This window comes from Electrona antarctica (genome assembly GCF_951216825.1).
Source record: "Electrona antarctica genome assembly, chromosome: 22".
In the NCBI taxonomy this organism is placed as follows: domain Eukaryota; kingdom Metazoa; phylum Chordata; class Actinopteri; order Myctophiformes; family Myctophidae; genus Electrona; species Electrona antarctica.
This window is the reverse complement of record NC_136805.1, coordinates 7,981,599-7,993,153: the sequence shown is the minus strand read 5'-3', so window position 1 is coordinate 7,993,153 and position 11,555 is coordinate 7,981,599.

Genomic DNA, 11,555 nt, shown 5'->3' with positions numbered 1-11,555 from the left:
TGTTGGATTTCAGGGATCAAATAATAAAGTTTACCTAACTGAAGGCTAAAATACAAAAGAACGCTTCAACAATTCTGAGAGATGGTGTACTGGTCTGATGATCAGGCTCTCAACACAGAGGTTCCATGTTCAAGTATCAGATCTCCTAGTTCAATTCTGGAGAACTTTGAAATATATATATTTCTACTTTCTAGTAAAGGGCATGAGCCAAGTATAAATTCAACATTGCACAAAGAAGTTAATATCACTTTTCTCTCTGCACAATAGCCACACAACGTCCAAGTCAGACGCATGCCAAACACTCACTCAGCAGGGTCAAGGGACCTTAGTATAAGTATGTTTGTCCAGCAAAAAGAAAATTGCTATTTTTTTCCTTTTTTTGTTCAGAATTGAAAAATGGGAAAACGAAAAATCACAAAAATGGTGGTGCCTTAGTATAATTCTGTTTGAGTCCAGCAAAAGGAAATTTGCAAATGTTTTCCTTTTTTTTGTTCAGATTTGAAAAATGTGAAAACTCGAAGCCAAAACCCAGCTTTTAAAAGCTGCGTCAAAGTTGAGTTTTCAGGAGAAAAAAAGCACGCAAAAAAAAGCTGTTCATTCCAAGCTTCAAAACGAAAAAGCTGGTATACATAGAGATAACATGGGAGCACGAAGCAAGAAGCTGATTCTAGCTTCCTTGGTGTTAACGCGGCTTAAGTCTGATTATGCCTTTGGTTTTTTTGCACTACTGATTGTTACCCGTTTCCTTTCTTGTCAGTTAAAATTATCATTCATCATCACTTCCATCTTGTCCATCACCTAACCCTAACCCTAACCCTAACCCTAACCCTAACCCTAACCCTAGTTGTCTGGTACCAGATTGGTTACCATATGGTACCAGAACAAAACAAACAAAAAAGCAGTGTGAATTGTCTGGAACCAGTGGCACAGTGTGTTAGAACGCTGCCACATGATCGGGAGATGGTGAGTTCAAACCCCACTCAAGTCTTTACTTTCAAGACCGATTTCAGAAGAAGAAAAGCAACACAAAAGCAGTGTGAATTATCTTGAACCAGTGGAGCAGTGTGTTAGAATGCTACCACATGATCAGGAGATGGTGAGTTCAAATCCCACTCAAGTCTTTACTTTCAAGACCGATTTCAGAAGAAGAAAACCAACAAAAAAGCAGTTGAATTGTCTGGAACCAGTGGCGCAGTGTGTTAGGACACTGCCACATGATCGGGAGATGTTGAGTTCAAACCCCACTCAAGTCTTTACTTTCAAGACCGATTTTAGAAGAAGAAAACCAACGACCTATCAACCAACACATTCAAAGGCATAACCATTCCATTAATCCGTTTTCTTATCAAGTTGAAGGCATCCCGGATTTTGTTGAGGGTGGGTTGGGTGTTTCACGGTTTCTCATCAACTCCATGTTAAATCACCCAATTACCCCCCAACGGACACTAGCCATAACCCTAACCCTAACCCTAACCCTAACCCTAGTTGTCTGGTACCAGATTGGTTACCATATAGTACCAGAACAAAACAAACAAAAAATCAGTGTGAATTGTCTGGAACCAGTGGCGCAGTGTGTTAGAACTCACCCACATGATCGGGAGATGATGAGTTCAAACCCCGTTCGTCTTTACTTTCAAGACCAATTTCAGAAGAAGAAAACCAACAAAAAAGCAGTTGAATTGTCTGGAACCAGTGGCGCAGTGTGTTATGACAATGCCACATGATCGGGAGATGGTGAGTTCAAACCCCACTCAAGTCTTTACTTTCAAGACCGATTTCAGATGAAGAAAACCAACAAAAAAGCAGCGTGAATTGTCTGGAACCAGTGGCGCAGTGTGATAGAACCCTCCCACATGATCGGGAGATGATGAGTTCAAACCCCATTCAAGTCTTTACTTTCAAGACTGATTTCAGAAGAAGAAAACCAACAAAAAAGCAGTTGAATTGTCTGGAACCAGTGGTGCAGTGTGTTAGGATGCTGCCACATGATCGGGAGATGGTGAGTTCAAACCCCAGGCAAGTCTTTACTTACAAGACCGATTTCAGAAGAAGAAAACCAACAAAAAAGCAGTTGAATTGTCTGGAACCAGTGGCGCAGTGTGTTAGGACGCTGCCACATGATCGGGAGATGGTGAGTTCAAACCCCACTCAAGTCATTACTTTCAAGACCGATATCAGAAGAAGAAAACCAACAAAAAAGCATTGTGAATTGTCTGGACCCAGTGGCTCAGTGTGTTAGGACGCTGCCACATGATCAGGAGATGGTGGGTTCAAACCCCACTCAAGTTCAAACAAAAAAATAAAGGTCCAGGGTGCAATCCCACCCCTGTCTTTACTGTGACACTTTGCTTTCCACACTGACATCAAGTAGCACAGAAAAGCTGTGTTGTACTAACCATCAGTTAGCTCAGTGTGATGAGAGGCTGTCCTTGGGAGCCACAGGTCCAGGGTTCAAATCCCACATTAGGCATACCTGTGACACTTTGCTTTGCACACTGATTTCCTGAAGGACAACTTTAAAACAGCCCAGAAATTCACCATGATTGTGTGCCGGTAAGTGGCCCAGCGGATAAGTCAGATGATATCCGTAGTATACCTAGTAGAAGTGTGCCGGTTCAAACCCGACATACTCCTAGTAGGCAGTGATGGTTCAAATCACTGACACCTAGAGTAGGAGTGGCCCTGTGGATAAATCAGATGATATCCGTAGAATACCTAGTAGAAGTATGCCGGCCGACATACTCCTACTAGGATGGTGCTAGTTCAAATCACCATCACCTAGAGTAGGTAGGATCGTGTGCCGTTAATTGCCCCGGTGGATAAATCAGATAATATCTGTAGAATACCTAGTGGGATGGTGCTGGTTCAAATCACCATCACCTAGAGTAGGTAGGACCGTGTGCCGTTAATTGGCCCGGTGGTTAAATCAGATAATATCCGTAGAATACCTAGTGGGATGGTGCTGGTTCAAATCACCATCACCTAGAGTAGGTAGGACCGTGTGCCGTTAATTGGCCCGGTGGTTAAATCAGATAATATCCGTAGAATACCTAGTGAGATGGTGCTGGTTCAAATCACCATCACCTAGAGTAGGTAGGACCGTGTGCCGTTAATTGGCCCGGTGGATAAATCACATAATATCCATAGAATACCTAGTAGGATGGTGCTGGTTCAAATCACCATCACCTAGAGTAGGTAGGGGGTCAGGTAAGAGTATGTAGGGACAGAGTAGGTTGAGGTGTAGATAGGGGGAGAGTAGGCGAGGGTTGGTCAGTTAGGTGGAGGAGTAGGTGAGGAGGGTCAGGTAGGGGGAGATTAGGCGGGGGGGGGGCAGGCAGGGGGAGAGTAGGAGAGGAGGGAGGCCGGGGAGAGTAGGAGAGGAGGGAGGCCGGGGAGAGTAGGAGAGGAGGGAGGCCAGGCAGGGGGAGAGTAGGAGAGGGGAGAGGCCAGGCAGGGGGAGAGTAGGGGAGAGGCCAGGCAGGGCGAGAGTAGGTGAGGGGGGAGGCCAGGCAGGGGGAGAGTAGGAGAGGGGGAGGCCAGGCAGGGGGAGAGTAGGAGAGGGGAGAGGCCAGGCAGGGGGAGAGTAGGAGAGGAGGGAGGCCAGGCAGGGGGAGAGTAGGTGAGGGGGGAGGCCAGGCAGGGGGAGAGTAGGAGAGGAGGGAGGCCAGGCAGGTGGAGAGTGGGGGAGGCCAGGCAGGGGGAGAGTAGGAGAGGAGGGAGGCCAGGCAGGGGGAGAGTAGGCAGGGGGGCTCTTCATATATTTTTTTAAAAATAATTTTAGAAAAAGAAAAAATATATATATATTTATAATATTTACTAATTATTTTAAAAAAAAGTCAGGAAGACCCCTGCCTGGCCTCCCTCCTCTCCTACTGCCTGGCCTCCCTCCTCTCCTACTGCCTGGCCACCCTCACCTACTCTCCCCCTGCCTGGCCCCCCTCGCCTACTCTTCCTCTGCCTGGCCTTCCCCTCTCCTACTCTCCCCCTGCCTGGCCTCCCTCCTCTCCTACTGCCTGGCACCCCTCACCTACTCTCCCCCTGCCTGGCCCCCCTCGCCTACTCTTCCTCTGCCTGGCCTTCCCCTCTCCTACTCTCCCTCTGCCATGCCCCCCTCGCCTACTCTCCCCCTGCCTGGCCTCCCCCTCGCCTACTCTCCCCCTGCCTGGCCCCCCTCACCTACTCTCCCCCTGCCTGCCACACCCTCGCCTACTCTCCACCTCGCCTGCCCCCCCCTCGCCTAATCTCCCCCTACCTTACCCCCCTCACCGACCAACCCTCACCAACTCTCCCCCTATATACACCTCAACCTACTCTGTCCCTACATACTCTTACCTGCCTCCCTACCTACTCTAGGTGATGGTGATTTGAACCAGCACCATCCTACTAGGTATTCTACAGCTATTATCTGATTTATCCACCGGGCCAATTAACGGCACACAGTCCTACCTACTCTAGGTGATGGTGATTTGAACCAGCACCATCCCACTAGGTATTCTACGGATATTATCTGATTTATCCACCAGGCCACTTAACTGCACACACTCCTACTTACTGTAGGTGTTGGTGATTTGAACTAGCACCATCCTAGTAGGAGTATGTCGGCCGGCATACTTCTACTAGGTATTCTACGGATATCATCTGATTTATCCACTGGGCCACTCCTACTCTCGGTGTCAGTGATTTGAACCATCACTGCCTACTAGGAGTATGTCGGGTTTGAACCGGCACACTTCTACTAGGTATACTACGGATATCATCTGACTTATCCGCTGGGCCACTTACCGGCACACAATCATGGTGAATTTCTGGGCTGTTTTAAAGTTGTCCTTCAGGAAATCAGTGTGCAAAGCAAAGTGTCACAGGTATGCCTAATGTGGGATTTGAACCCTGGACCTGTGGCTCCCAGGGACAGCCTCTCATCACACTGAGCTAACTGATGGTTACTACAACACAGCTTTTCTGTGCTACTTGATGTCAGTGTGGAAAGCAAAGTGTCACAGTAAAGACAGGGGTGGGATTGCACCCTGGACCTTTATTTTTTTGTTTGAACTTGAGTGGGGTTTGAACCCACCATCTCCTGATCATGTGGCAGCGTCCTAACACACTGAGGCACTGCGTCCAGACAATTCACAATGCTTTTTTGTTGGTTTTCTTCTTCTGATATCGGTCTTGAAAGTAAAGACTTGAGTGGGGTTTGAACTCACCATCTCCCGATCATGTGGCAGCGTCCTAACACACTGCGCCACTGGTTCCAGACAATTCAACTGCTTTTTTGTTGGTTTTCTCATTCTGAAATCGGTCTTGTAAGTAAAGACTTGCTTGGGGTTTGAACTCACCATCTCCCGATCATGTGGCAGCATCCTAACACACTGCACCACTGGTTCCAGACAATTCAACTGCTATTTTGTTGGTTTTCTTCTTCTGAAATCGGTCTTGAAAGTAAAGACTTGAATGGGGTTTGAACTCATCATCTCCCGATCATGTGGGAGGGTTCTATCACACTGCGCCAGTGGTTCCAGACAATTCACGCTGCTTTTTTGTTGGTTTTCTTCATCTGAAATCGGTCTTGAAAGTAAAGACTTGAGTGGGGTTTGAACTCCCCATCTCCCGATCATGTGGCAGCGTCCTAAAACACTGCGCCATTGGTTCCAGACAACTAAACTGCTTTTTTGTTGGTTTTCTTCTTCTGAAATCGGTCTTGAAAGTAAAAACTTGCGTGGGGTTTGAACTCACCATCTCCCGATCATGTGGCAGTGTCCTAACACACTGCGCCACTGGTTCCAGACAATTCAACTGCTTTTTTGTTGGTTTTCTTCTTCTGAAATCGGTCTTGAAAGTAATAACTTGAGCGGGATTTGAACTCACCATCTCCCGATCATGTGGGAGCGTTCTAACACACTGCGCCAATGGTTCCAGACAATTCACACTGCTTTTTTGTTGGTTTTCTTCTTCTGAAATCGGTCTTGAAAGTAAAGACTTGAGTGGGGTTTGAACTCACCATCTCCCAATAATGTGGGAGCGTTGTAACACACTGCGCCACTGGTTCCAGACAATTCACACTGCTTTCTTGTTTGTTTTGTTCTGGTACCATATGGTAACCAATCTGGTAACAGACAACTAGGGTTAGGGCTAGTGTCCGTTGGCGGGTAATTGGGTGATTTAACATGGAGTTGATGAGAAACCGTGAAACACCCAACCCACCCTCAACAAAATCCGGGATGCCTTAACTTGATAAGAAAACGGATGAATGGGATTGATATGACGTTGAATGTGTTGGTTGATAGATCGTTGGTTTTCTTCTTCTGAAATCGGTCTTGAAAGTAATGACTTGAGTGGGGTTTGAACTCAACATCTCCCGATCATGTGGCAGTGTCCTAACACACTGCGCCACTGGTTCCAGACAATTCAACTGCTTTTTTGTTGGTTTTCTTCTTCTGAAATCGGTCTTGAAAGTAAAAACTCGAGAGGGGTTTGAACTCACCATCTCCCGATCATGTGGCAGTGTCCTAACACACTGCGCCACTGGTTCCAGACAATTCACCTGCTTTTTTGTTGGTTTTCTTCTTCTGAAATCGGTCTTGAAAGTAAAGACTTGAGTGGGGTTTGAACTCACCATCTCCAGGTCATGTGGGAGTGTCCTAAGACACTGCGCCACTGGTTCCAGACAATTCACCTGCTTTTTTGTTGGTTTTCTTCTTCTGAAATCGGTCTTGAAAGTAAAGACTTGAGTGGGGTTTGAACTCACCATCTCCCGATCATGTGGCAGCGTTCTAACACACTGCGCCACTGGTTCCAGACAATTCACACTGCTTTCTTGTTTGTTTTGTTCTGGTACCATATGGTAACCAATCTGGTAACGGACAACTAGGGTTAGGGCTAGTGTCCGTTGGGGGGTAATTATGTGATTTAACATGGAGTTGATGAGAAACCGTGAAACACCCAACCCACCCTCAACAAAATCCGGGATGCCTTCAACTTGATAAGAAAATGGATTAATGGGATTAATATGCCTTTGAATGTGTTGGTTGATAGGTCGTTGGTTTTCTTCTTCTGAAATCGGTCTTGAAAGTAATGACTTGAGTGGGGTTTGAACTCACCATCTCCCGATCATGTGGCAGCGTCCTAACACACTGTGCCACTGGTTCCAGACAACTCAACTGCTTTTTTGTTGGTTTTCTTCTTCTGAAATCGGTCTTGAAAGTAGAAACTTGAGTGGGGTTTGAACTCACCATCTCCCGATCATGTGGCAGTGTCCTAACACACTGCGCCACTGGTTCCAGACAACTCAACTGCTTTTTTGTTGGTTTTCTTCTTCTGAAATCGGTCTTGAAAGTAAGAACTTGAGTGGGATTTGAACTCACCATCTCCCGATCATGTGGGAGCGTTCTAACACACTGTGCCAATGGTTCCAGTCAATTCACACTGCTTTTTTGTTGGTTTTCTTCTTCTGAAATCGGTCTTGAAAGTAAAGACTTGAGTGGGGTTTGAACTCACCATCTCCCAATAATGTGGGAGCGTTCTAACACACTGCGCCACTGGTTCCAGACAATTCACACTGCTTTCTTGTTTGTTTTGTTCTGGTACCATATGGTAACCAATCTGGTAACAGACAACTAGGGTTAGGGTTAGTGTCCGTTGGCGGGTAATTGGGTGATTTAACATGGAGTTGATGAGAAACCGTGAAACACCCAACCCACCCTCAACAAAATCCGGGATGCCTTCAACTTGATAAGAAAACGGATTAATGGGATTGATATGCCGTTGAATGTGTTGGTTGATAGGTCGTTGGTTTTCTTCTTCTGAAATCAGTCTTGAAAGTAATGACTTGAGTGGGGTTTGAACCAAGGGGGCAGGCAGGCTTTCCAACGTTGAAGCTCTGGGTCCTAGTGGTAGGAGGAGGGACTACAGGCGGACCCGTGGATTCATGACCGGGAAACCCCGTGCAGCTGGGCTTTAACGTTGAGCGCTCGGTTGCCCTACGTCACTCAGGACCTCAAAGTTGAGGTCCTGGGAGGGACTTCCGGCAGTCTTCCGGGTGCTTCAAAACGCCACTGAGCAACTTCCACTGACATGAATAGCTGGGGGGGCGGAGCTTCGCGCGAGTTCAGTCTCTATTATATATATACTCTATGGTTTGAACTCACCATCTCCCGATCATGTGGCAGCGTCCTAACACACTGCGCCACTGGTTCCAGACAACTCAACTGCTTTTTTGTTGGTTTTCTTCTTCTGAAATCGGCCTTGAAAGTAAAAACTTGAGTGGGGTTTGAACTCACCATCTCCCGATCATGTGGCAGTGTCCTAAGACACTGCGCCACTGGTTCAAGACAATTCAACTGCTTTTTTGTTGGTTTTGTTCTGGTACCATATGGTAACCAATCTGGTACCAGACAACTAGGGTTAGGGTTAGGGTTAGGGTTAGGTGATGGACAAGATGGAAGTGATGATGAATGATAATTTTAACTGACAAGAAATGAAACGGGTAACAATCAGTAGTGCAAAAAAACCAAAGGCTTAATCAAGCAGCTTCTTGCTTCGTGCTCCCATGTTATCTCTATGTATACCAGCTTTTTCGTTTTGAAGCTTGGAATGAACAGCTTTTTTTTGCGTGCTTTTTTTCTCCTGAAAACTCAACTTTGAGGCAGCTTTTAAAAGCTGGGTTTTGGCTTCGAGTTTTCAAATTTTTTAAATCTGAACAAAAAAAATGAAAAACATAGCAAATTTCTGTTTGCTGGACTCAAACAGAATTATACTAAGGCACCACAATTGTTGTTATTTTTCGTTCAGCGTTTTCCCATTTTTCAATTCTGAACAAAAAAAGGAAAAACTAGCAAATTTCTGTTTGCTGGAATCAAATTAAACGAACAAAAATCACAAATATGTTGGATTCAGATTCAAATAAGGCAATTATACTAAGGTCCCCTGACCCAGCAGTCTCTCTAAGACTCTTCAATGTCTTATGATTATGAATATAATGAAATGTAAATGTGTCTTATAAACCCATGGGGGTTGGGCACTTTGTGTGCAGAACACGAAAATAAAATAATAAATCAAAAATCAATCAATCAATCATAGCAAAAAGAGTTGAAAGTGAACAGCCCCGACATTGTCCAGTTCAAAATGAAGTAATGAATTACGCCGACACGCCACCCATACGACGTTGATACGCCGTCTTTCTCTGGACGGCGTATCAACGGCGTATCAACGTCCGCTCACGCCGTCGGACTGTTTTTGTCCAAAAACAGGTTTTTTTGTGATTTCAGACAGTTGAAAGTGAGCTGAAAATGAACTACGCCGACACGCCGTGCTCACGACGTTGATACGCCGTCTCTCTCTTGGACAGCGTTGTAACGGCGTATGGACGTCCGCTCACGCCGGAGATTTGCTCAGTGATAGAATGAATACGTTTATACAGCTATATCTTTAATGGATGTGAAATTAAATGAAATTATTACTATATTTACCCAGGGTATCTGGGCTAAGCTCAAGAACTTGTTTCCAGCCAGATGGAATGAATTATTACAACTAGGCCTAGTCTTTAGTGGATTTATTTGATACAATTAAGCGATGGAATTAATAATTATAACTAAATGTCTTTTGACTATAGGTCATAGACATTATTACAGTCACCAGGGGGCGCTCTGTACCTCTGTACCAAGACGATCTGACGACGAACTGGAAGAAAATGTATGGTTGTGTGGTCCTGCTGATTGAGCTGAGCAGGAGCCTGGAGGACATCCATCCATCCATGGGGAGGTCAGAAGCAGAGAAAGGTGAAAAGGAGGAGGCAACAGCCATGGCGTCACATTCCCCTCTGCAGCTGTATGGATGTGACAATCCACTGTCTGGCGTCTGGAGGTGATGGAAGGAACCCATCATCAGCCACACTCAGCGACGGATACAGGTCCAGTGCCAGTGTGCTCAATTAAATTACCATCCCCAAAACGTAAGTCTATTCTTTGGAAAATGGTTGGAATAATAAATGCCCAGTACATCTTTAAAACAACTTTATTGACCCTTCAATTCCTTGTTTATCCCCGAAATGACTGCACATCACAGGTTTTGTATTTTGTAGAAATATAGGGCCATAAAACATATATAGTGTATTTGGCCACTCATTTATCAAATAAATCAGGTGCCCCACTGTACCGTTATCCATCATCTAACCGTAAGACACATGCAATCAACATGCTTCCTATGCTTATACATTTATTTTACACTTTTTTCTTTTATTCATCGTTATTATAACTACACAAGCCTTACATTATATTTGGGCTAATCGAAATTAGCGGATCTACAAGCTTACTTGAGCTTGTAAATCTATTTCTTCTATTTTAATGCCTGGATTGACTGAGATACAACTACTCTCATCACAGCTGCCTATGGTAGCCTACACTAGCATCATCTTCTCTGAACCACAGCATCCTCTGGTGTTGGCAGCGGTTACTTATGAGGATTGACCATTTTGATTTGTATCATTTCTGTTGTCCGTATGCAGTAAAATGGTGCATTTATATAGGACCTATATCCAAGGCACTTTACAGAGATTGTGCATTACATTCCCACACCAACGCCAGAGGAAACCATGCAAGGCACCAACCTGCACATCGGGAGCAATTAGAGGTTCAGTCTTGCTCAAGGACGCTTCAACACTAACTCTGGGGGAGCCCGGGTTTGAACTGGGAACCTTGTGGTTGCTATCCGGTCACTCTACCCCTGAGCCACCACCACCTGCCAGTACACCTAGTACGCCTGAACCCTCTACATGCAGGCAATATATAAAACTATTTGATATAATGCACGAGCATTCTGACAGCATTCTGTTAAATTGCAATGACCTGTGTACTCCACTAGAATGCAGCACAGGATCACAGCTTCCATCACATAAAAGTAAAACACTGCTTTCACTCACAGTGCCCTGCATCCATACCTAGATTGGTGGTACTGTAAGTTCACTAGACTGTACTATACTATATTTAATTCCTAGATTTTCACAAAAGAGCATTTATAGTCAACATCTACAAAGTCCAATCTGCATTTTCCTGGGACAACATTATCCCGGCTTCATTGCAGAAAATGTACAGTACTCTAAAGTGTAAAGAAATCCTGCTGCTATGTGTGACTTTTATTGTCCTCTATAGTGGAAAACTACTCCTGGCCCTGCCACAGATAATTGACCATGTAATGAAGATAGTGTGTGGGGGTGGAGGTCCATTCTGCCCGCAGGCCCTCCCTCCCTCCCTCCCTCCCTCCCTCATTCAGTGGGTAGATTACGCTATGAGCCACCTCGCTCTGTAAACCCGTTAGTGAGCCCAGGGGTCACTTCCGCTGCTCCGCGGCACTGCTGCTGTCCTTATGTAATGGGCTGGCGGCAGGGACACATGCTGTACAAAGAAGAACACAATACAGTCATGGGCATGTACAGTATGTAAACATTCAACATGCGTGCCCGCCCGGCCCGCACACACAGACACAACACATGCATATTCAGTAAGGCTTGGCTTGGCTTGCACTTTCAAACTGATGTTCCTTGTCCCAATAGGCTTGTTGTTATG